We start from the raw sequence: 24,684 nt of genomic DNA, 5'->3' as shown, positions 1-24,684 counted from the left end.
GTTCTTCTAGAAAGATGTCGGGAAAATCACGTACTTTTGGGATGTTCTTTATGTCTTTCATCTCTTGGCTCATATCGACCACATGAGCAAGGAATGCATGAAATTCCTTTCTCAAGTACTTCTAGGCCTGTATACTTGAGATGATACGAAGGTTCGTGCTGGGTTTGTCGCCATAGATAACTAGAGTTTCATTAGACGGTATATTAAGATGAACGACCTTTTAATAACACATAACATCAGCACGATGAAGACTCAACCATTCCATGCCGATAATGACGTTGAAACTTTTAATTGAGACTAGCATGAGGTCGATCAGAAATGAATGGCTATCTAGAGTTAGAGTACATCCTATGTATATACTGCTAGTGCTCTCAGACATTCCGTTAGCCATTTCTACAGTGAACGGTTGTTTAAGTGCATGTGGTTTTTGTTTAAGTACGTGATCAAATTTCTGGTTCACGAAACTCCTCTCCGCTCCACTATAAAACAATATGTATGCATAAGATTTATCGAGGAGAAACGTACCAGTGACCACTATAGGGTCTGCTACCGCTTCCTCATGGCCTATAGCCAAAAATCTTCTCACTCTACCAACGTTCCCTGCCTTCGGGAAGTTTCTTTTGTAGTGACCCACCTCGCCACATCCGTAACAAGACTGGCCCACACCAACGCCGGGGACTTGGGTGATTGGCCTAGCCGGAGACTTGAAGAAACGGACAGTGTGCCCCTTCCTGTTGCAGTTAGCGCACTGCATTTCCCGACAGGGTCCGTTGTGGTGGAAGCTGCACTTGTTGAACTTGGGCAAGCTTCCAGCATACTGCTGCATCGACGCAGTGGCAGTAGGTGCTATTGCAACATGAACGGCCACGACCTGCTGCTTTTTGGTAGAGTTTCGTGCCGCGTTGTTCTTCTTCTTGTTATCCGAAAACTTCCGCTTGTTGTTAGCGGCCTTGGATGGTTCTGGGATGGCCAGGGTTGTTGTTGTCGGCGTGCAGACTCCGTGATCGATGAGTCGTTGTGCTTGCCGCTTGGCACTGTCGAAGGTAGTGAGGTTTGAAGCTAAGACATTCCCCTGAAATGGATGCACCAGCCCCCAAATGTACCTCTCGACTTTCTTCCCCTCGGTAGGGACCATTCCTATATATAAGGCTACTAGATCACTGAATATGGAGGTGTAGGCAACTATGTCAGAGCCCTTCATGGTTAGGCTCCAAAGTTCCTGTTCAAGTTTTTGAACCTCTCCCCTCGGGTAGTACTCCTCAATCATGAGCTCCTTCAGAGCTTCCCAACCCATAGCATTAGCCACTACCAGAGTAAGTGACTTGAAATGGCTATTCCACCATGTTAGGGCTCTGTCCGAGAAGGTGCAGACAACATATTTTACTTTGCTTCCTTTAGGACAGGAGCAGATCTCAAAGATCGATTCTGTCTTTTCGAACCATTGTGAGAGGGCAATGATTCCTCCAGTGCTATTAAAGGACCTAGGCTTGAAATTGGTGAAGTACATATACGAATACTCTCTAGAGCGCATTGGAGCATCACCTTGAGTAGAATGTACAGCTGTTCCACTCCTACTAGTACCGCTAGCGCTGAATTGAGCTAAGGCTGCCGTAACAGCCGCAGTCACTACAGCTTGGAGAGCTGCAGGATCGTATTGTGGAGGAGGTAGTTGAGTAGCAGTTATCGGGGGATTGCGTCTTGTCACTCTACGTGGAGGAATTATTCAACTAAAAGTTTACAAAGATGAAGATGATAGTAAGAATAATGAGAGTGGTCCATGAACTAACTCGCCATAGTTCAACAAATTAATGAGAGTATGATTGAAAGAGAGGCCTAACAATTGAAGAATGAAAGCATTTTGATAAAGATTTCCCAATAGATTAGATGTCTGTCAATAATATTGGCATAAATGATGTAACTTGTTCGGGAAAATGACCTTGAAGTAGGTCTTACATCAAACCAGAACTAAGAAAATTTGACAGCATAAAGACCTAGCAGACTGAAAGTCCAAGGTTTTTAAAATAAGCGGGAAATTAACACTAGGGTCTATACATAGACCTAACTATATCCAAAAGGCAAAGTAGAGTAGACTCTACTTGCGACAAGAACCGCTCGGATGAGCCTTTGATTTTGTCTGATGACGCTCCATTTCCAGCATACGTCTTTTAAACGTTGCCTGACGTGCTTGAAGTTCCCTGACTTCAGCTTGGATTGCAGTAAGTTCTCTCTGCAGGAACTCATTGTGGTCTAGAGTTCTTCTATGAGCAGCTTGGAGATGGAGAATGCGAACTTTATTGACTCCCACATTGGAATCAACTTCCATGACTCGGTTGATGGCTGCCCTACCCTGTTCATCATTTCTAGCAACTCCGCGAACCAGAATAAGCAGGATTCTATCTTCTGAGCCTCCATCGCTCAGATTGTAGAGGCTTCTGTCTCCATTGTAGGGTAAGGGTTGACCCTGTTCTTGACTCCATCTGCCCAAGTTCTCAGCCCACATCGGCGTCGGGCCTTGAAAAGCCGGACGAGGGTTAAGATTTGGGATTGGAGCCACCAGGGGTAGATCATTGACTTCTGGCTTGGAGTCAGAATCCTCTGGGACGTTTTTTGCGATGTCATCATCTAAAGGATTTTCATGAATCTCCTCTGGCTCTGCATCGAGCCATCCATCAATTCCTTGGATGGGAAAGTACGGGTCACCAGGGAGATGGAATCCAGCCATGTTATCTAAGCGAGAAAAAAGATGAAAGAGATAGTTAATAGACGTACTACTTAAGATAATTATAGGATGATGCTTACTAGTCACTTTAATACTTGCGTAGTGCATACCAATCATATGTAATCAAAACAGAATAGACCTTCGAATAAGTGACCCTAACTCCACGTCCACAACCAAACAAGGAACATGAAATAAAGCAAAGATCACAGATTCAAAGTCTATGACACCCTAGTCACATATATCCTTAGCGTATCCACTCAACAACTATTGACATACTAATAAAGTCCTTTTAGTTCTCAAATAATTAATCATAGTAACACAAAATACTCCTATAGTATTTTAAGTTTATGTTATGTTCTAAAGTTTTCACTGTAGTAGTGTTGGTAAGTTTTTAGACTTGTTGCAACACTGTAACCATTCATAGGCACATGCTAATCACTTCTTGGAAAGATATAGTTGATTAGGCTGTATCACTCCTAGATCTGATCATATGTCCCCTATCCTACTTGTGCTTTCCAACAACCGCAATACTTTTATTCTGTTCTAGTATGACACTGATCCTAGTATGAATGCTTGTATGTATACTTTTAGTTAAATATTTTATTATTTGAAAAGTATAAACTCTTGGTCAGAGTATTTTAATCCCATTGTGTTTATAGTTATATATCTTTTATGGGTTGATATACTCAATTCACTATAAACAAAGCTCTGATACCAATCTGTCACACCCCCAAACTGGAACGACGGAAATGTTCGGGGGCAGAGGACGTCATGTACAGTATCATAACAATGAATAATAGTAAACAAGCAACAACATCATCCATTACATTAATAATATAATTCAATACAAGTGTGTTCTGTGTATAGTTTGAAAGACACCAAAATATGAATCAAAATAAAAGACGAGTCTCGAATGTGCTCTGTCTTATCAAAACCTAGTCCAGTGTACCTATCTACTAGTGACCTGAGAATACAAGTTATTTTTAAAGAGTAGATCAACATTTAAGCCAGTGATTTCATAAGTACTTTAGTGTCATTGTTTGTATAAGTTTGATGAAAGTGTTTGTAAATTTTTGGTGTAAATGTTTGTAAGTGTTTGATGTAAATGTTTGTATCTCCTAGAAAAAACTATATTTTCTACTTATAATGAAATGTAGTCTTCTACCAAGACCCGATTGTTCTGCATGTTTGTTCTTTTGTAAAAGTGTATGTTTTTCCAAAGTATGACTACCATTACCAAAAATATAGTTTATATTACTGTTTATGTGAGATGATCACAATATGAATGTAACATGAAAATGACGACGTACTATAGTATTGTATATAATAAGTACCATTGTACTAACTACCTTAAAACAATTGTTTAATTAAGATAAAATGATGAGATTATAACCATACTTAATTGACTAGTAAAACACGACAATAAAAGACGTCGAAATGATATGACATTCATCACCCGAAGACCTACAGGTCACTGTAGCTAGCAGCAAGGTGTAGGATGGTCAATCCCGTATATATCTATACACAAACTCACGCTCTCCCTCCAGGAGACTCTGGTTACAAAACGTGACACAACAGTATATTGCCATGCCATGAAGTAGTGGCTCACATTAATGTTATATTGTTCTTGTATTAGTGTAGTATGTTCCTTCTGTTCTAGTGTATAGTATGTTTGAACTGACTCATGTATGAACTGACTCTTGTAAGTTTCATTGTTCTAGAAATAGTGAGTAGTAATCCTCTAAGCTATACCTATTATAGTTTACTAGCATTGTTGTTTGAATGACTGATCATGTTTGTACACCTTTGCTACCCAAAGGTATTGAACTGATTGGAAGAAACTTTTGTATCTAAATACATATACATAATATATAAGTAAGATTCAAATGACACTCGAACAAACAACCAATACCCTAAGTCCACAACTAAACAAGGAACATGAAATAAAGCGAGTTATCAGTCCTAAGCCCTTTCAAACTTATCTATATAACTATATCTGTATAGACATGATTTTGACAATATATAAGTTTAAAAGGGTTTTGTAAAACAATAAAGAGTTTATATAAAAGAGTTTTCACCATTTGAATGGTCATTTATGACTTGATGTCAGTTTATAAAATGATTTGAAATAGTTTGTTTGATAACACAGTTTTGACGTATAAGAAATCCTCTTGTTTGATAGTTATAAACCACATTTGATTGATACTATAACTATAATGTTTTCTACTTGTATTCCGCCCCCCCCCCCATAAAAGCATTTAAATTCATTTAAAAGATAAGTTTAGGGGTATGAACTCACCTGTAACGAGTGATTCGAATGAAAGATCGATATAGGATGCTAAGTATGCCAAGTGATGTCCCGAGCACAAGTACATCCTAATAAGCATATAATGACACACATATGTATATAACTTAGGGACTAGGAAACACTTGGAAAGAAGTGTTACAATCACATATGATTGTACTAAAGGTGTTTACAGCCACCTAAGTATGTGTATACGGCCTAGATGGTGTTTACAGCCATGACATGAAGGGTTTACGACCATATGAAGAGTTTACGGCCGTAAACTCTTGATGGTCATGCTTAAATGGTTGTTTCTTGGATGCTAAACATGAGCTTCCAATGAATATCAAGTATATGGAAAGGATACTTTCGATTTGGAAGCTAGAAGGGGTGTTTACGGCCCAAAGAACTAGTGTGTGTTCTTGGTGCTCTTGATTTTCTTGGTGTTTTTGGTGTTCTTGATGATACTTGAGAGAGAGTTGAGTGTGCTTGACTTGGAAGTGTGAAAAGTGAAGAATAATGAAGGAATATCATACATAAGGGACTAGTTCACGGCCAAACAAGAGCTTATGACCGTAAGCTCTAGTTTACGGCTGTAAACTCCAGATGATGGAGTTTTCCAGCTTGAATGCTGCACAATGAACTCTAGTAGATACTTCCTAGTCCCCAATCCTTGAATGTAATAGGCTTTGAACAATCAAATAGATCCTTAACAATGCTAAAAGATAGCAAAAACAAGTCTGACTTCTGATTGAGTTGAATGACTTTACAAGATAGAAATTTCGGGTTGTCACACACCGTACGAGGTCTCACACCCATTATCTGAACCTCACAGTACACTAAGTGTACACCACATTAGGCGCAATGTAATGGCCATCGCATCAGTACGACCCGCGTAATCATTAAACATGCCCGGTGTACTAAGGTTTCCCCTCAAACTCTAACATATTCCGAAGGCCATAACTTCTTCGTTATAAATCCGATTCTGACGATCCATATATCCATGAAAAGATAACAAAAAGCTCTACACTTTGATCAAATTGTACCTGCTTTACCATTTCCTGAACATACAATCAATTCCCATAAAAACTCGAGCTAACGTATTACCAAAATACCCTTTGGCTCCAAGGCACAAGCCGAATACCCAGATCATCCAATTTACATCATCCACCCTCATAAGAGTCCAAATCTCAATTCTTCAAGGGTTCCAAGCCTGCTAATACCCAATCCTTGATCACCACCCCAAAATGGGAAACGATTCGAAACAAGGCATTACAACTCTCCCGGATGGTCGCGGTGGACGAAGACCTCGTTCGCTTCTCTCTGGAAGTTGTTTATAGAAGTGCGCTTTTCAAGTTCATTAATCAGGCTGTGAAGTGAAGGTCACAGGGGCTATGAGACCCGACGTAGTCTTCTTTTTGGTGGTGAGGACTGAACTTTCACTTTCTTACTTGAAGTCATAGCTCTTTCTCTTTTTATCTTTTGAGAGCTGTAGGTCCCCTACTTAAATTAGATTTCGTCCTCGAAATCATTCCTTACCGTTTCCGACACGCCAAACAACCTAAGCAACATGGCCACAGCCCCGAGCATACCACAACCTTACCAAGGCAACCAAAATTGACCCTGGTAATGCTCTCCAATCTGAAGATGAGCGGATCCTTTCTTCACCCTAAAATAATCCCTTGCAAACTAACCACATCTACTCAATTTGAAATCTAAAGTCTCAAGATGGTCTGACTCCTTGATAGACTGCCCATACTGAACCATTGCTGAATTCGTTCCACTTATCTCCCCACTAATTGCTCGACTTCCGATAACTTGAGGTTTCCACTAGAAAATAGAATCACAGACTAATCATTGTTGCAGATCACTCATACTTGACAGACGGCTCATATAGTCCTAGGATTAATGCCCTCGACATATAGATACCCCAAACCTTCTTATTCACGACAACCCTTCACTAGAACGAGATATAAAGGCTCCCAAACAATTGCTGAGACTACTAGTCTCGCACCTGGTTCAACTGTTCCCAAAAATCCAAATAACAAGGCTACCCAGCCTATAAACCCCTCCGTGTCACACACTAACCATCCATTTAATCTCACAACTCAAGATATAAAACTTTGACCCAACGGTCCCGACCAGGTCCCACCTACATGCCATAATCACACATGCCTCACCTGCAGGTCTCACCCATCGAAAGCTACACAGACACTACTCCGCCTCGGACCCTGATATTCCTCAACCCAAAACAGAGAAATATTCCTCGACAATCCTGAACGGCATGCCCCAGGCACAAACTGATTCCCCTTTTTCGATCCTGACCACCTCTAACGATAGTCTACCTCGAACTGGTGACTGCTACGATCCCATCGAAGTCTTACAACACTCCTAACCAACCAAGGTTAGTACCCATGGCCTAACCACACCCTAACCATCACAATCCCACTCCTCCTAAGGCAAAACCTGCATCCAATCAGATGTTCGGGTCATACTTTGAATTCTAAAGCCCTCAACCTAGACTCAAACACAAGACTGTTATGCATAATAAGGAGACGCCGACCAACGGTTGGAAGTTTCCTAAACTCCCACTTATACAACCTCAATCTAAACGGTCACTTGGGTAGTCTCTCCTCCTGGACAGGATAGGAAACTTGCCCTAGTTCCACAACCTTCCTAACTCACGAAAATCCTGATCGATTCTCCCCCAGTTGGATTTGACGAAGCTCTTTCACCTCTTAAATCTGATGGATTCCTGACCCATTAACCTCATATAACATGAACCGCCCATGACTTGCGCTACTCAAAACTAGTGTTACATTACTAGCCAAACTCAATGTTCGCCCAACTTCTGAACTCCTGAAGAATACTCTTGAAAAATTAACCAGTCTGATAATCCAAATTACGTCCCATGATACCTTACTAATGATCAAACAACTCTTCCATTGGCAACCACCGATCATACCAGAACAGATGATAAAACCACTGAACCCTGACTCCACTGAAGAACTAACCTGCTAACCTTGACCAAAGATCCTCCAAATAACACCCCTGAATTGTTCCAAAAAAGGCCCGGATCAACAACTAGACACACTGAAACCCACTCAACAAGATACAACCCTTTGAAGATTCATCGAAGACTCTCGGCATGCAGAATGCCATATCACAATCCTCGATAATATAATCCAGACAAAACCAGAGAACCAACCCGATATTTAACTTGCCTAATCCCAAGCAAAATTCCAACACAATTTAAATTCCCGATAACAACCCAGAAGAAAACAGAAGATAACATACCTGCAAATGCATCCGAAGGAATCCTGACCTCGTCCTCCCGAGTTACCTCGACCATCTTGAGGACATGGTGCAAAACTCACCTCCAATCATAAATTACAAGAAGTAACAATAAGGTCCTTCTTCCTGGAGGATTCTAGGGATCCATAAGCTTTGGGCTCCAAATGAGTCTCCAACTGCCATACTAAAACCTCGGCCCGAAAGGCCGCAAGATGACCATCCAAGAGCTCCAAAATCCTTTCCTTGATTGAACTCAAGACCCCCGAGGTCCATTCCAAAATACCACGAGTAATCTCCGATGAGATGAACTCCTGCATCCGCGTATCGATCGACTCAGTACTTGATCCTGAGGCGGAAACCATAATCTGAACCCTGTTCCTGAGTTCTCAACACCATATCGAGACAACATGCACAAGAACCGAATATACCAATGAATCCTCATCCCACATACTTCCTAGATTCTCCAAGACTCTCCCTGATTCGAGTATGGATCCTATGCTTTTAGTAGTACGGGCCCAATACTACCTTCCACAACTATCCATACTTTCCTCAAGAATCCTCCTGAATCCTCTAAGTCACCTTCTCAAATCCATACGCTAATACTCGCTAACTAGCGCAACAAAACCTATTGAAGCGTTCCATAGGCTTTCCTAGGTTCCCGACCCCACCCTGCCATCATCCGCTGAAGAACTCCTCACAATGCCAGTCATCCACCTCATGAATACAATCACATGCAACAAAGCTTAGATAATCCTTTGAGTAATAGACTCATCCCTACAACGATTGGACTTAGAAAAGAGCTGTGCAATAGGCTCAAATCCATCACTCTGAGATTATTTAACCCTTGTCACATGTGACTTGACATATTCACTTAGTAGCTAACTCCTATCACCTAAGAGTTCCACAAAGCACAAAACAAGCTACATTCGAGCAGAGGAGTCGATTGGCACTAAACACAACAAAATCAGAAAGATCCTCATATGAAACTCATAACCTCTATTCCCCAGCATCTCGGGTGCACCTTCACCATACTCTCACTCTCTCAAGAGTGGCTAAACATTTCTCATGCTGACTCGCTATGAACCACACCCACTCTAAGGAAACCACAACCTCCTCATCCAATAACGCAACTGACCGACTGACCCCACACACTCACCCTACCACAAACTGCCGAGCGACCCTCCATTGGTTCCAGATGACTATCGCATGAATACAATCACATGCCTTACATTTTAAAGAATCTTTGGCTAAAGATTTAATCCCACAATGGTTGGACTCAGACTAGAGATGTGTAACACGACCAAACCCTTCACCTAAGATAATTTAAACCATGTAGCATGTGACTTAGCGCATTCACTCAATAGCCAGATCACACGTGAAAGATTCATAAAACAATCAAACAAGGATTCTATAAGAGATAAGGCATCATGTATCAGACAATTCTATCATACAACTCCTGAAGATGCCTATCCTATTACTATCATGTTGTTCTAACATATCAAAGCATAATGTCAAAATAATTGTGTGGTAATTTGGGGGTCAACTTACTGGCTCCGGTTGATCGTACACATCGCATCATCGTTGATTATTTTGAAAACTATTTGAAAATCATTTGAAAACCTCTTTTTCCTTAGTTTGAGACTAGATTCACTCGAGTGTTCCTCCAATTCACTCAAACCAAGGCCCTAATACCAACTTGTAACATCCTAAAAATTTCAACAATTTTAAACTTTCAAAACGACCCTTTTAGTAAGGTGTTGTTTGTTTTTTTTGAGGCAAAATGTCTATAGTCTGCAGACCGCATCTACAGACCTATGCAGTAGAAGAGATGGACCAAACGTCTGCAGTTTGAAAGAGGGAGACTGTTTGTTTTTCAACATCTGCAGGCTGCTAGAAAAAACTAAAATCTAATTAAATCGATTTTTTTTAACTTAAAGGAGTTTTTCAATTTTTTTTGACTTTATTATAGATAATTAAAAAATATAAATCAACTTTTATGTATTATTGTATAGAAAGGGAAAATAAAATGATACGAATTAATGTCTATATTTGATAAAACTAATAAACTTTGGTCGTAAAGATATACCTAAACACTATAATTAAGGATAAAAGAATTTAATATGTAAAATGAATGTAAAGAAACTTTGATTTAAAATGAAATTAACAAAATTTTCATTTTAGCTTTTCAGTTAAATCAATTAAAATCTGGCCATAAATATTTATTCCAAGAAATGAATGATATAGCATTAAATAATGTTTTCTAAAATTTGGCACAAAAATATAAGACAATATTATGATTTTTTTTCATATCTATAAAAGCAACTCTAACGACCATTATTGTAATTAAATTTTTATTTGTAAATTTGTCACAAAAGTCATAATTGTGTCGTCAAACCATTTTTCTTTAAGTATTGTAACTTTTTTTTTCAAATTGTTTATCATAGATAAAGTTGGAATAAATCTAAATTAAAAAAAAAAACAAAAAAAATCTAAGATATATGTGTTTTTAGGCTAGAAGATGTCTTAAGAGGATTGAAGACTTTGGTCCACATCTGTGTCAAGAAGAGGACATGCAGACCTTTTTAGGTCTGCAATCTTCAAAAAAAAAAAAAACAAACAATCTGCGAAGTGGTCTGCGCGGCAAAGACAGAAGAGACCAAGAAGATCTGCAGACAAAAAACAAACAACACATAATAAAAATGTTTACAAAAATAGTGTTCTCAAAACATTATTTGAAAATCAGTGCCTCCCAAGATCAATGACATAAAATCAGGATGTGTACGGTCACACCTTCGCCTTGCCACGAATCTCTGAAACACCTGAAACCATAAACCAAAAACCGTAAGCAAAAAGCTTAATGAGTTTCCCTCAAAGTACGAACACACAACATATAACATATACATCAAAAAACATGTATACATGGCCTTCAACATGATCGGAACGCTGAAACATTCCGACTCCCAGATATAATATTAAATTAATTTACATTCATAATGACAGATCAACTTGACGAGTTGGATGCCCCAACTCGCCGAGTAGAGGAGTTAATGTCCGTGCGAGTTTTAGAGTCTACTCGACGAGTTGGAGGACCCCAACTCGACGAGTAGGTGCTGAGTGAGAAAACCCTAACTTTCAGGGTTTTTGTCCTATTTAAAGAAACTTAACCTTCATTTCCGTCTCCTTTATCACCCTAACACTATGTGAAAAACCCTAATCAAGCTATATCCTTGTGCGAGAAAAAGAGAGGCTAATACTTCATATTTTAGAGCATTTTTTAAGGAAGATTGAGGAGAAAGAGGATTGGGACAAGAGTGAGCTCTTGGATCCAGTGTTCCTTCATTCACAGCTTCCGTCTGAAGGTAAAAAGTCACCACCTTGCTCATTGTTTGATTAGATCTTGTTTCTAGGGAGTTTAGGGACTTTTTCCATCCTTCTTTGAGTTCTAGAGTGTTTTGAGCTTGCCATGGAGATTAGACTACAGATCTGGACCATATGTAGTCCCTTGAGCCCAAAGATCCAAGCTTTATCAAGCTGGTGGCAAATTTTTATGCATTAAACTCTATCTGGAGCTTCTTTTAGCATTTCGAGCCCTAGATGCCATGCATTGATGTAAAGCTTGCAGCTTTACGTGGTATTTCATCCTTGGGAGGCTAGATCTGGAGTATCAGACATTATTTCTAATTAGAATCGTCTAAAAGAGAATTGGTCTAGAGGGACTCGACGAGTGCATGAGCTAACTCGACGAGTCCGTTAAGGTTTTCCCCGATGGATTGGACACACTACAATTCAGCGAATTGATGAGACAACTCGACAAGTTGAGTTGGATTTTCCCGATACTTCAGAAGAAGTGCAGGAACTTGACGAGTCACATAGATGCACTTGACGAGCTTAGTCAACATGAAATGTTGACTTGAGCGTTGACTTTTAGGGTTTGGTCAACTGTGGACCTTGGAGACCATGAAGGGGTAAAATGGTCTTTTCACCCTTTTTAGATTTTGTGAAGGAGTTAGCATAGCATCTCGGAGTGGTTATTACAAATTGCTTATTAGAGATAATTATATTATGTAGGCAGAGTCTAGACTGTTTGTGGGGCACTAAATCTACTTGCTTACTTCCGAGGTGCGTCTTCTCACTAAACTTACCAAGGTGGTAATACGGTGCAATCGGAAGGTCTTATGTGCTCACATTGAGTATGTGATATCATGCATTAGTCTTTGTGATTTATGTTGTACAATCAGTCAGAGCCCGAACGGTGATTTCCCAAAATACCATTATTTGTTGTATTATGAGATATTTATGAGATATTAGAGCTGCATGCTAGAGGATAGGCTAGGCACTTCAAAAATAAGGGCTAGAGTTTCCTGATTCATGATGCCTTAGCCTAGGTTATGCTATTGATATATTTTATCTGCTATTTGCTCTGTGTGTGAACTGAGTAGGGAGAAACATAACAGTAATCTTGGAGAGAGTTTTGAGTAATCTAGGAGGGATACCTAGATGAGCATTGAGGAATCTACCAAGAGAGTTGCGAGATCCATGAGGGATAGAGTACTATGAATTAAGATCCTAGGGGGAGGACTTGGGACGACTATAGGTTGGTGTGGAAGGTAGTATTGGGCCCGTACTACTTAAAACACTAGCTCTGTATGCGACCCAAATAAGAATCTTAGGATGCTAAGGAGCGTGTAGGGGTGGGTGATCGAGTGTGTGTATTAAGCTAGTCTCTGATGATTTTTTGTTTGCTTTCATAGACATTATGGTGATTACCCGCAACAACCCTGGGAGAAGTGATACCAGTGACGAGGAGATCCGCAGGATCATTCATGAGGAGGTTGCCACAACTATCAGAGAGGACATACCAGAGATGTTTGGGTCTATTAAGACCACACTCATTGAGACTTTTGATGAGCGATACGTTGCTGTTACTGAGGCTCCTGCTGCTGTAGCCACCACAACTCTAGCTACTGCGAGGCCACAGAGAGGTGACTTGTTGTTGTTCCGTGAGTTCAGCAACACAAAGCCACCAAAGTTTGTTAGGACGCAGGATTCGATTGCTACCATGAGATGGATCTCTGAGATTGAGGGATGTTTCTATACTTGTTCATGTCCAGAGCATTTGAGAGTTCGGTTCGCGCTAAACCAGCTTCGCTTGGGAGCGAAGGACTGGTGGAAGTTTGTGACGACCGATTTTACCCCTGCAGATCATGTTGCAGTGACCTGGGAGAGGTTCACCAAGTTATTCAGAGATGAGTATGTTCTTCAAGTGGAAAGGGAACGTTTGGAACATGAGTTTCTTTGTCTTAAGCAGAAGACAAAGTCAGTGACAGAGATTATGAGGATCTTTCATGAGAGGGCACTGTTCTGCCCTGAGCACGCATCTACTGAACAAGCACATGTGAGCCGATACTTAAGCATACTGAGGCGGAATATTCGGGAGTTTGTGGCGAACTCTTCATATCCAACATTGGCTAAGGTACAAACCAATGTGAGGAGGAGGGAGATTGAGTTTGAGTTTCAGACTAGAGAGGAGGAGGAGTCTCAGGGTAGAGACAGGAGACCAGTACAGTCACAGCCGACGACCAAGTGGGCTAAGCCCTCCGATACGAGAGCTGGGGGCCAGAAGGGCCATACTTGTGTCAAGTGCGACAAGATCCACTAGGGATCTTTCCGATCAGGGATTTTCTACAAATGTCGTAAGGAGGGGCACATGGCGAAGGACTACCCTAATGGATTTGCGGTTTGCTTTCATTACAACCAGACCGTCCATCGGAAGGCCGAATGTCCTCAGCTCACTTACGGATCAGACCATACTTCTACTCCTGCTGCTTTGTGTGTTACTGATGGTTGATCGGTGAAGGCCGAGGTTCCAAGGGCTCATGGGAGAGTTTTCCAGTTGATTAGGAAGGAGGTCCGCACAACACCTTACGTTGTTGCTGGTACGTATCTTTTCACTTTTGTTATTTTGAGATTTGTTTATTCTTATACCATGTTGTATGTAGGTACTTTTCTTGTGAGTTCTTTACCTGCTTTAGTGCTATTTGACTTGGGTGCGAGTCGATCTTTTGTGTCCTTATCCGTAGTGTCTGACGCGAGGCGGTGAGTCGACCACTGAGGGTTTCTATAGTTGACGAGCATTCGGTTTTTGGCACTGACGTATTATGGGGAGTGTCATAGTGGGCATGGACTGGTTGAGCCAGTTTGGAGCTATGATTGATTGTGAGCGTCAGATTGTGACCATAAGAGTACCTAGTAGGGGAGTACTTACTGTGTATGGCGAGAGGACCAAATCTGGATCAACTTTTTGTTCTGCCGCTAGGGCGAGGCCGAGTTTACATCAGGGATGTATGGGGTTTCTAGCATATGTGATGGATACGAGAATTGCCACCGAGAGGGAGAGTTCTATCTCTGATGTCCCGATTTTGTGCGAGTTCCCGAATGTTTTTCCTGAGGAGTTACCGGGTGTGCCTCCCGAGATGTAGGTGGAGTTTCGGATCGATTTGATTCCGGGTGCGGCGCCTATTGCCAAGGCACCTTATCGCCTTGCACCGGCCGAGATGCAAGAGTCATCCTCGCAGCTCCAAGAGTTGCTGGCGAAGGATTTTATTAGGCCGAGTAGCTCATCGTGGGGAGCACTAGTCCTTTTTGTCAAGAAAAAGGATGGTTCACACCGGATGTGCATTGACTACCTGGAGTTGAACAAGCTGACGGTCAAGAACCGTTATCCACTACCGAGGATCGGAAGTTTATTCGATCAGTTGCAGGGGGCGTCTTAGTTTTCCAAGATTGATTTGAGATCTGGGTATCATCGGATGATAGTTTGCGAAGAGGACATCCAGAAGATGGTCATCGTGACTCGTTATGGGCACTACAAGTTTGTGGTGATGCCTTTCGGACTCACCAACACACCGACAGTGTTCATGGATCTCATGAACCGGGTGTGCAGGCTTATGGTGGACCGGTCGTTGATCGTGTTCATCGACGACATTTTGGTATACTCGAGGTCCAGAGAGCCGCATGAGGAGCGTCCTCAGGAGATTCTTGGAGTATTGAGGACAGAGAGGCTTTATGCCAAATTCTCCAAGTGTGATTTCTGGCTATGAGAGGTCCAGTTCTTAGGACACCTTGTTAACTAGAATGGGATTTTGGTCGACCCGACCAAGATTGAGGCAGTTATACGATGGGAGGTGTCGAGGTCCCCATCCGAGATTACCATTCCTCTTACCAGTTTGACCAGGAATGGTGTTACTTTTGCTTGGGTGCCCGATCAGCATGCCTCATTCAAGACTCTTCACCAGAGATTGTGTGAGACTCCAGTGTTAGCCCTTTCCTAAGGGAGTGGAGGAATTCGTAGTTTACTGTGGTGCATCTATATCAGGGATGGGTGCAGTGTTGATGCTGAGGGGACATGTGATAGAATATGCATTGAGGCATTTGAAGCATCACGAGACGAGGTATCCCACCAATGATTTGGAGTTGGGGGCGGTGGTGTTCGCCATCAACATTTGGCGCCACTACCTCTGGTGTCCAATGTACCATATACTCGAACCAGAAGAGCCTGAAGTACCTTAGGGATCAGCCCAACCTAAATATGAGATAGAGGAGGTGGTTGGATGTAGTGAAAGACTACAACTATGAGATTTTGTATCACCCTAGCAAGGCGAATGTGGTAGCTGATGCTCTGAGTCATAAAGCAGTGAGTGCTACGATCTGAGACATGTGCATGAGAATGAAGGTGAGGACTCCAGTCTTAGATACCATCCAAGAGGCCCAGGTGGTGGCCGTGAGACCAGAGAACCGTAAGAGAGAGCGGGTGATCGGGTAGATTTCTGAGTTTGGGACGGATAATTGGGGGCTTATAACCTTCTGTGGGAGGATTTAGGTTCCATATACGGATGGAGCTCGATGTATTTTCATGGAGGAGGCCCATAGGTCGAGATTATTGATCCATCCGGGAGCCAACAAGATGTATTTGGACTTAAAAAGGGATTACTGGTGGCCCTGCATTAAGATAGATGTGGTATGGGTAGTCGAGAGATGCTTGACCTATCGTCAGGTCAAGGCAGAGCACCAGCGTCCACATGGCCTGTTGCAGCCTCTAGAGATTCCCTAGTGGAAGTGGGAACATATTTCCATGGATTTTATCACCAAATTACCAAGGACCACGCAAGGTGTTGACGCGATATGGGTGATTGTTAACCGGTTGATGAAGAGTGCTCATTTTCTGGCTATCAGTGAGAGCTCTTTTGCGGAGAAATTGGTCGATATATACATTTGAGAGGTGGTGGCACGACATGGAGTGGTGACATCCATAGTGTCAGATCAATATGTGCGTTTTACTTCCAGGTTCTAGAAGAAATTTCTTGAGGAGTTGGGTACCCGGTTGCACTTCAGTACCACATATCACCCACAGACAGACGGGGAGAGCGAGCGGACGATTCAGACACTTGAGGACATGCTACGTGCCTGTATTATGGACTTCGATGGAAGTTGGGACTCTTATTTTCCCTTGGCTGAGTTTTCATACAACAACAACCATCATTCCAATATTGGTATGCCTCCCTTTGAGCTCTTATATGGGAGGAGGTGTCGGACTCCCATCTGTTGGGGAAAGGTTGGGCAGAGAGTATTGGGGGGAACTGAGATAGTACTCAAGACAACAGAGCAGATCCAACAGGTCAGACAGAGGTTACTGACGACCCAGAGTTGTCAGAAGAGTTACGCCGACTGGCGCAGTTCAGAGCTAGAGTTTCAGATCGGAGATTTTGTCCTCCTGAAGGTATCCCCATGGAAAGGGGTGATCCGATTCAGGAAAAGGGGAAAGCTGGGCCGTAGATACATTGGTCCTTTTAGGGTGATCGCCCGAGTGGGTAAGGTAGCATATCGGTTGGAGTTGGCTGCAGAGTTGAGCCAGATTCATAATACCTTCCATGCATCCCTGCTAAGGAAGTTTGTTGCCGATGAGACGACAGTGGTCCCTTTAGAGGACATTTAGGTTTGATGGAAGCCTAAATTACATTGAGAGGCCTATAGCGATCTTGGATAGGAAGGTGAAGGTCTTGAGGAATAAAGAGGTGCCCTTGATTCAAGTTCAGTGGCAACATCGGAAGGGATCCGAGTGGACTTGGGAGCCGGAGTCCGAGATGCAGGAGAAGTACCCAGAGTTGTTTCCAGAGAATGAACTCTAGGGCAAAGTTTGATTCTTGTGGGGGAGAATTGTAACATCCCGACTACCAAGTATAATATTAAATTAATTTACATTCATAATGACACAGCAACTCGACAGTTGGATGCCTAAACTCGCCGAGTAGAGGAGTTAATGGCCGTGTGAGTTTTAGACTCTATTCAACGAGTTGGAGGACCCCAACTTGACGAGTAGGTGGTAAGTAAGAAAACCCTAATTTTCAGGGTTTTCGTCATATTTAAAGGACCTTAAGCATTCATTTCCGTCTCCCTTATCACCCTAACACTATGTGAAAAACCCTAATCAAGCTATATCCTTGTGCGAGAGAAAGAGAGGCTAATACTTCATATTTTAGTGCATTTTTAAGGAAGATTGAGGAGAAAGAGGCTTGGGACAAGAGTGAGCTCGTGGATCCGGTGTTCCTTCATTCACAGCTTCCGTCTGAAGGTAAAAAGTCACCACTTTGCTCATTGTTTGATTAGATCTTGTTTCTAGGTAGTTTAGGGACTTTTTCCATCCTTCTTTGAGTTCTAGAGTGTTTTGAGCTTGCCATGGAGATTAGACTACATATTTGGACCATATGTAGTCCCTTGAGCCCAAAGATCCAAGCTTTATCAAGCTGGTGGCAAGTTTTTATGCATTAAATTCTATATGGAGCTTATTTTGGCATTTGGAGCCCAGATGCCATGCATGGATGTAAAGCTTGCAGCTTTACATGGTATTTCAGCCTTGGGAGGCTAGATCTAGAGTTTGGGACATTATTTCTAATTAGAATCGTCTAAATGAGAATTTGTTACAACTAGCAAATTTAGGGTTGAGATGGTGTTTGATGTGCAAAAATTTCCTCTATGTAGCTTTATAACATCAAATTAGTGAAATTCAAACTACAATGTTATTGGAATACATACGAGCTTACATTGTGAACCAAGTTGAAATAGCCTCTTTCAAGCCGAAAAACTTGATCCAATAGCTAAGCCCAATCAATTTGGGCCTTGGTCCAAGAATTCTCGACCCAACACCCTATTGGGCCAAAAACTCTTCCTTGGGCCTTAATGGGCTGAAAACTTTTCCTTGGGCCTTATAAGGCCAAAAACCCTCTTACTGGGCCCAATTAAACCCTAAAAGCCCATGCATACCCCCAAAATGAACACCCTTTTACCTTTGGGATTTAATGAACCGAAAACCCCTTAATGGGCCAAGCCAAAACCGAAAACCCATTTAAGAAGCAATGAAGGCCGAAAACCCTATAGGGTTTCAGTTAAGGCTTGAATAAAACAAAAGAAAAACCCAAAAATGACTTGCCACCTCATTTTTACCCCACATAGAACCATGCTATGGACCAACATGCTTCCATGGAAACTTCACATCAAACATCAACAAAGTCAACCCCCCTCACTTATGTTTGCGGCCGAACACACACACACACACACACACACACACACCTCTCAATTTCATTTTTCCCCACTTTTCTCTCAACAACTTCCTCTCATCCCTTCTCTCAAAATCTCGAGCTTCATCACCACAAAATCGGTCTTAGGCATCTTGGTAAGTTACTTGTGAAACTCAAAGTGTTTTATTACATGTTTGTGTTAAGATCATTCCATTTACACACTCATTTTTCGTGTGTATGACCCTTAGAACATCAACTTTTCGAGAATCTCTCCAAGACCAAGCTAGGCTCGAAAACTTCCTCCTTCTTCTTCTTCTTCTTCTTCTTCTTCTTCCTCTTCTTCCTCTTCTTCTTCTTCTTCTTCTTCTTCCTACCATACGAAATAAAGGTGAGCTTAATACCCCCATCTTTTCGTGTTTTTCATATTTTTCGGGGGGAGAATACAAGTCAAGTGTCGTTTATCCTTTGGTTATTTGCATGCATCATGGTTATGGGTTGAAAATGGAACAAGTACTTGAATAAAAAGATTCTTAACATGTGTTAAAAACATAAAGAAAATGTTGATGACATCTTTGTGTTATAAAAGTTTTTGTGTTCATGTTTGTACACTCAAAATGGCGAAAATATGGGTTTGTGCCCAAACATGTTTAACCCTTGGACATATGCATTTTTAACTCTTATGCTTTACACAAATATTTAGATATAATAGATCTCAAGGTTATTATATGTGTTTTGTAAAATTCGTGACTTATGAGAGTTAAAACCAAATAATATATTTTGTGTTACAAAACTTTCAAACTAGATATGGTGTGTTAAACAAATTACAAAACTTGATTATTTTGCTAAAAATAATTTTTATTAGTAAAATAGTCGTAATTACGTCGTCACTATTTTGATGGCTTAAAACCTAAGGTATTATGCTATTTTCACAACATATATATTACAAATAGATCTAACCATTAATGATTATTTATAAAAAGTGCTATAAATAATTTAACCAAAATGGTATACAAAACAAAATTTATGACAAACAAATTTGCGTGTCATAATCTGCCTATCATAAAGCTTTTATAACATGATTAATAAGTTGTATGTCATAAAAGCTGTAAAACGAGTGTCCTAAAACTTCAGTCATAAATTCACACTAGTAATGTCATTCTCATGATTCAATAATGGGAGTCAAAGTTTGCGTAAATCCGTTAAGGTTCTAGTGAGGCACTGTCTTCACTGTACCTACCTAGCATACACCTTAAGTCCTGCTTTATAACCAGAGTCTCCTGGAGGGAGAGCAAGACTGCTGTGTATAGATCTATACGAGATTGACAACCCCACACCTCAGCTGTTCGCTACAGTTAGACTGACAAGTCTATGCTGACAAAAGTCTACAAATTCCGACGCCTGAAGAACATCATTTAGGCATAACAGTCATATCAAGCATGGTTATAAGAACTCACATAGAGATAGGGCTGGCAATTATCGACACGACACGCGACACGACCCGCTACACGACACGAAATAAATGGGTTTGGGTTGAGTTTTTCAACCCGCTAACCCGCCAACCTGCCAACCCGTTTATTAAACGGGTCATATATGGGTTTCTCAAGAAATAAATGGGTTGACCCGCCAACCCGTTTATATTCTTAATAAAAAAATTATTTTATTTTTAAATGTATTTATGTATCAACTATTAATATTTAATAAGTATTATATAATATATACCACTGATTCATAGATCATTTGACTGTTTTGACATTTTGACTCGTAATGGATGGTCTAAGGTCGTAATTCGTTACCTATAAGGCTAAGTCTGTAGCATGTTTCTATAAATGCTTTTAATTTTTATTTGGATGTTTAATACTTAAATGTCTAAAATTTGGACCCACAAACCCGCCAACCTGTGAACCCGTATAAATAAATGGGTTGGCGGGTCATATATGGGTTTATGTTCCAAACCCACCAACCCGTGACCCGCCAACCCGTGACCTGTATATTTAAATGGGTCGTGTTTGGGTTGGCATATTTTGACCCGCCAACCCGCGAACCCGCGACACGCCAACCCGAACACGACACAATTGCCAGGCCTACATAGAGAATCAACAATACTATCCTGATTTACGAGAAGCTTACACTTTGCCAGTTTTATTAAAAATATAAAATTGCATATCATTTTCCAATACACAGTCACTTACACTTCTGGTCTTAGGGTTTAAGACTACAGTTTACAAATAAGAAAATATTGGATTTTTTGGGAACTTACGCTTTACATTTACAATCAAAAGAAACAAAGGACATGCATGCATATGTTCATAGCTTTGGACCGAGACTTACAAACGATTTTCATAGAAAATATCTGATTTTTTGGAGTCATACAAATTATTACAAACAAAGTGGTTACAAACATTTTTATACAAATCTGCTTATGAACTCACTGATATTTTGTTTTTTTGATGATTTTCAAAATGACTTGTATTCTTAGGGAACCAGTAAGCAGGTACCTAAGAACCGAATTTGCTGTATTTCAGAATTTCATACTTTATGTCACTTTTGTGTAATTAATGAACAAATACAATTTGTAAACAATGTATGTTGGTATCTTTTAATGTATGTTGTTTGGTTGCTATGTTTCATTCATATTCAATTGTTATGATACTATCAATGACGTCATCTGCCCCTAGACGTTTCCGCCGTCCTGTTTCAGGGGTGTGACAGAATTAGTCTAGAGGGACTCGATGAATGCATGAGCCAACTCAACGAGCCAGCTAGGGTTTTCCCCGATGGACTGGACGCGCTACAACTCAGCGAGTTGATGAGACAACTCGTTGAGTTGAGTTGGATTTTCCCGATACTTCAGAGTAAGCGGAGGAACTCGACGAGTCGTATAGATGCACTCGACGAGTTTAGTCAGCATAGACTGTTGACTTGAGCATTGATTTTCATTGACTTTTAGGGTTTGGTCAATTGTGGACCTTGGAGACCATGGAGGGGTAAAATGGACTTTTCACCCTTTGAGATTTAGTGGAGGAGTTCGCTTAGCATCTCGGAGTGGTTATTAAAATTTGCTTATTAGAGATACTTATATTATGTAGGCGGAGTCTATACCGTTCATGGGGTACAAGATCTACTTGCTTAAGTTCGAGGTGAATCTTCTCACTATACTTACCTGAGTGGTAATACGGTGCGACCGGAGGGTGTTATGTGTTTACATTGAGTATGTGATATCACACATTAGTATATGCGATTTATGTTGTATATTATCTTGTGCTTTATTGGTTAGGACCGGAGGGTCCAACCCGAGTTGTGAGACTGGAGGGTCTTCGCTAAGACACATGACCGGAGGGTCTTTATTGAGATATAGCCATGAGAGGCTAACTATTGTGTGTGGTATTTTGGGGAAACTCATTAAGCTTCGTGCTTACCATGTTGTGTGTTATGTGTTTCAGGTACTTCCTAGGACTGCGGGAAGGCGCCGGCTTGATTGTACACACCTATTCAAGACTATGATGAGGATTCGGGGATGTTATCAGTTGTTTTGTTGAATTGTGTTTTTGACATTTGATACATTGGGGTTTTAAGAAAATGTGATACTGATTTTATGTGAATTAAAAATGAAAAATTTGTTTGAAAATTTAGAGTGTTACAAATGCCCCACCGTCCAACATTCTATTTGGCACGCCTACAAAGCCTTCAGTGTGACTGGAACGCCGCACCGACCTACAATTTATCTGGACCACTAATAGAACCTTCACCATGACTGGTACACCACACCTGGCCGTCAGCCTATCTAGACCGTTCTCCGGTCCTTCGGCCTGACTGGTACGCCCCACTGGCCTTCAGTCTATTTGGGCCGCCCTAGGTCTATTGTCCTTCAGCGCAAAGTAGGACCGCCTCAACCTAACCACACATAAACCGTGTCGACATATACATAACATACAACCATACATATAACATACCGATATAAATATTACCGGGTTTGTTGACTGGCTGCAGAAAGCAATACAGTCTCAACCCAACCACACTACATCAACACAAGCAACCGGTAGACATATAGCTAGAGCAGATAGCATGCATATCTAACATATCACCAAGCATATCATCATCCTATCTACCAATATACAAATCTAATAGATTACTACAGTACATAACCATACGATAATCATGATAACAATCCAAAGGGACGGCCTTGGTGCCTTTGACCCATAAGTACAGTGAGGAAAACTCACCTCGCACTGCTGAAACACACAGACGATCCCTGGCTTCCGGCATATAGATCCCCGAACTGTCGATATCAAGACAACACCCAATAACCAGCTGAACCCACGAATAATCTCTGTATGTATGCATATCTGTTATGTATATGTCGACATGGTTTGTGTGTATGGTTGGGTTGAGGTGGTCCTGCTTAGTGCTGAAGGCCAACAGACCCAGGGTGGCCCGGATAGGCTGTAGGCCAGTGGGGCGTACCAGTCAAGACAATGGCCCGAAGAACGATCCAGGTAGGCTGAAGGCCCAATGAGGCAGTCCAGTCATGTTGAAGGTTCTATGAGCATTCCAGATAGTCTGAAGGCCCGGTGAGACGGTCCTGTCATGCTGAAGGCTCTGTGTGCATGCTGTTTGTTGTTTATGTTATTTGTTGTGTGTTGGTACCTTGAGGGAACTCACTAAGCTTTGTGCTTACAACTTTTGGGTTATGGTTTCAGGTGTTTCATAGATTCATGGCAAGGAGAAAGCGTGACCTTACACATCTTGATTTTATGCCATTGATCTTGGGAGGCACTGATTTTCAAATAATGTTTTGAGAACACCATTTTATGAACATTTTATTAGTAAAAGGATTGTTTAGAAAAGTTTAAAATTGTTGAAAATTTTGGGATGTTACAAATTGGTATTAGAGCCTTGGTTTGAGTGAGTTGGAGGAACACTCATGTGGATCCAGTTTCAACCTAAGGAAAAAGATTTTTAAAAAAACGAGTTCCAAATGGTTTTCAAAAGAAACAAGGAGGATGTGATGTGTACGATCAACCGGAGCCAGTAAGTAGACCCTAGATTACCACACAGTTATTTGAGATTATGTTGTGATAGTGTTCATGCGATAGTTATCTCGCACCAATGGAGGGACGTGGGACAATTAGTAGTAGGATGAGATATATGGGGTTAGCCGTCCAGTTGCTGTATGTTTAGCCTTCCTCTAGGGAGTAAGGATGGAGTTCATGAGTATGCTAGTGTGTATCCGAGATGTTGGGAGACAGAGATCGGAATTTCATATGAGAATCCTTCTAATTTTATTATGTTTAGTGCCAGTCGACTCCACTACTCGAATGCTGCTTGTTTTGTGCTTTGTGGGAGTCTTAAGTGATGTGAGTTAGCTGTTGTGTGAATATGTAAGGTCACATGTAATCAAGCTTGAAGAATCTAAGAGTGATGTGTTTGACCCTATTATGTAGCTCTTGTTTGAGTCCAACCGTTGTAGGGATGAGTCTTTTACTTGAAGGATTGTCCTAGCTTTATTACATGTGATTGTGCTCATTGAGTAGCAAACTGACATTATGAGGAGTTCTTCGGTAGCTGATGGTAGGGGAGATGAGGGGTCCTAGGAGAGCCTAGGAAGTATTTTAGTGCAGTTGTTTCTCTGTTGAGTGGGTATTGGGAGTATAACATGATTAGGTTTTAGAGGACCCAAGATGATTTGTGAGGAAAGTATGGATAGGTTTGGAATGTAGTATTGGGCCCGTACTATTGGAAGCACATGATCCATACTTGAATCAAGGACAATTTTGGGGATTCTAAGGACCTGTCGGGAGAGATTACCATGGTTTGAT

The sequence above is a fragment of the Lactuca sativa genome, chromosome 9 (assembly GCF_002870075.4).
Source record: "Lactuca sativa cultivar Salinas chromosome 9, Lsat_Salinas_v11, whole genome shotgun sequence".
Classification (NCBI taxonomy): Eukaryota; Viridiplantae; Streptophyta; class Magnoliopsida; order Asterales; family Asteraceae; genus Lactuca; species Lactuca sativa.
Note: the sequence above shows the minus strand (reverse complement) of the source record.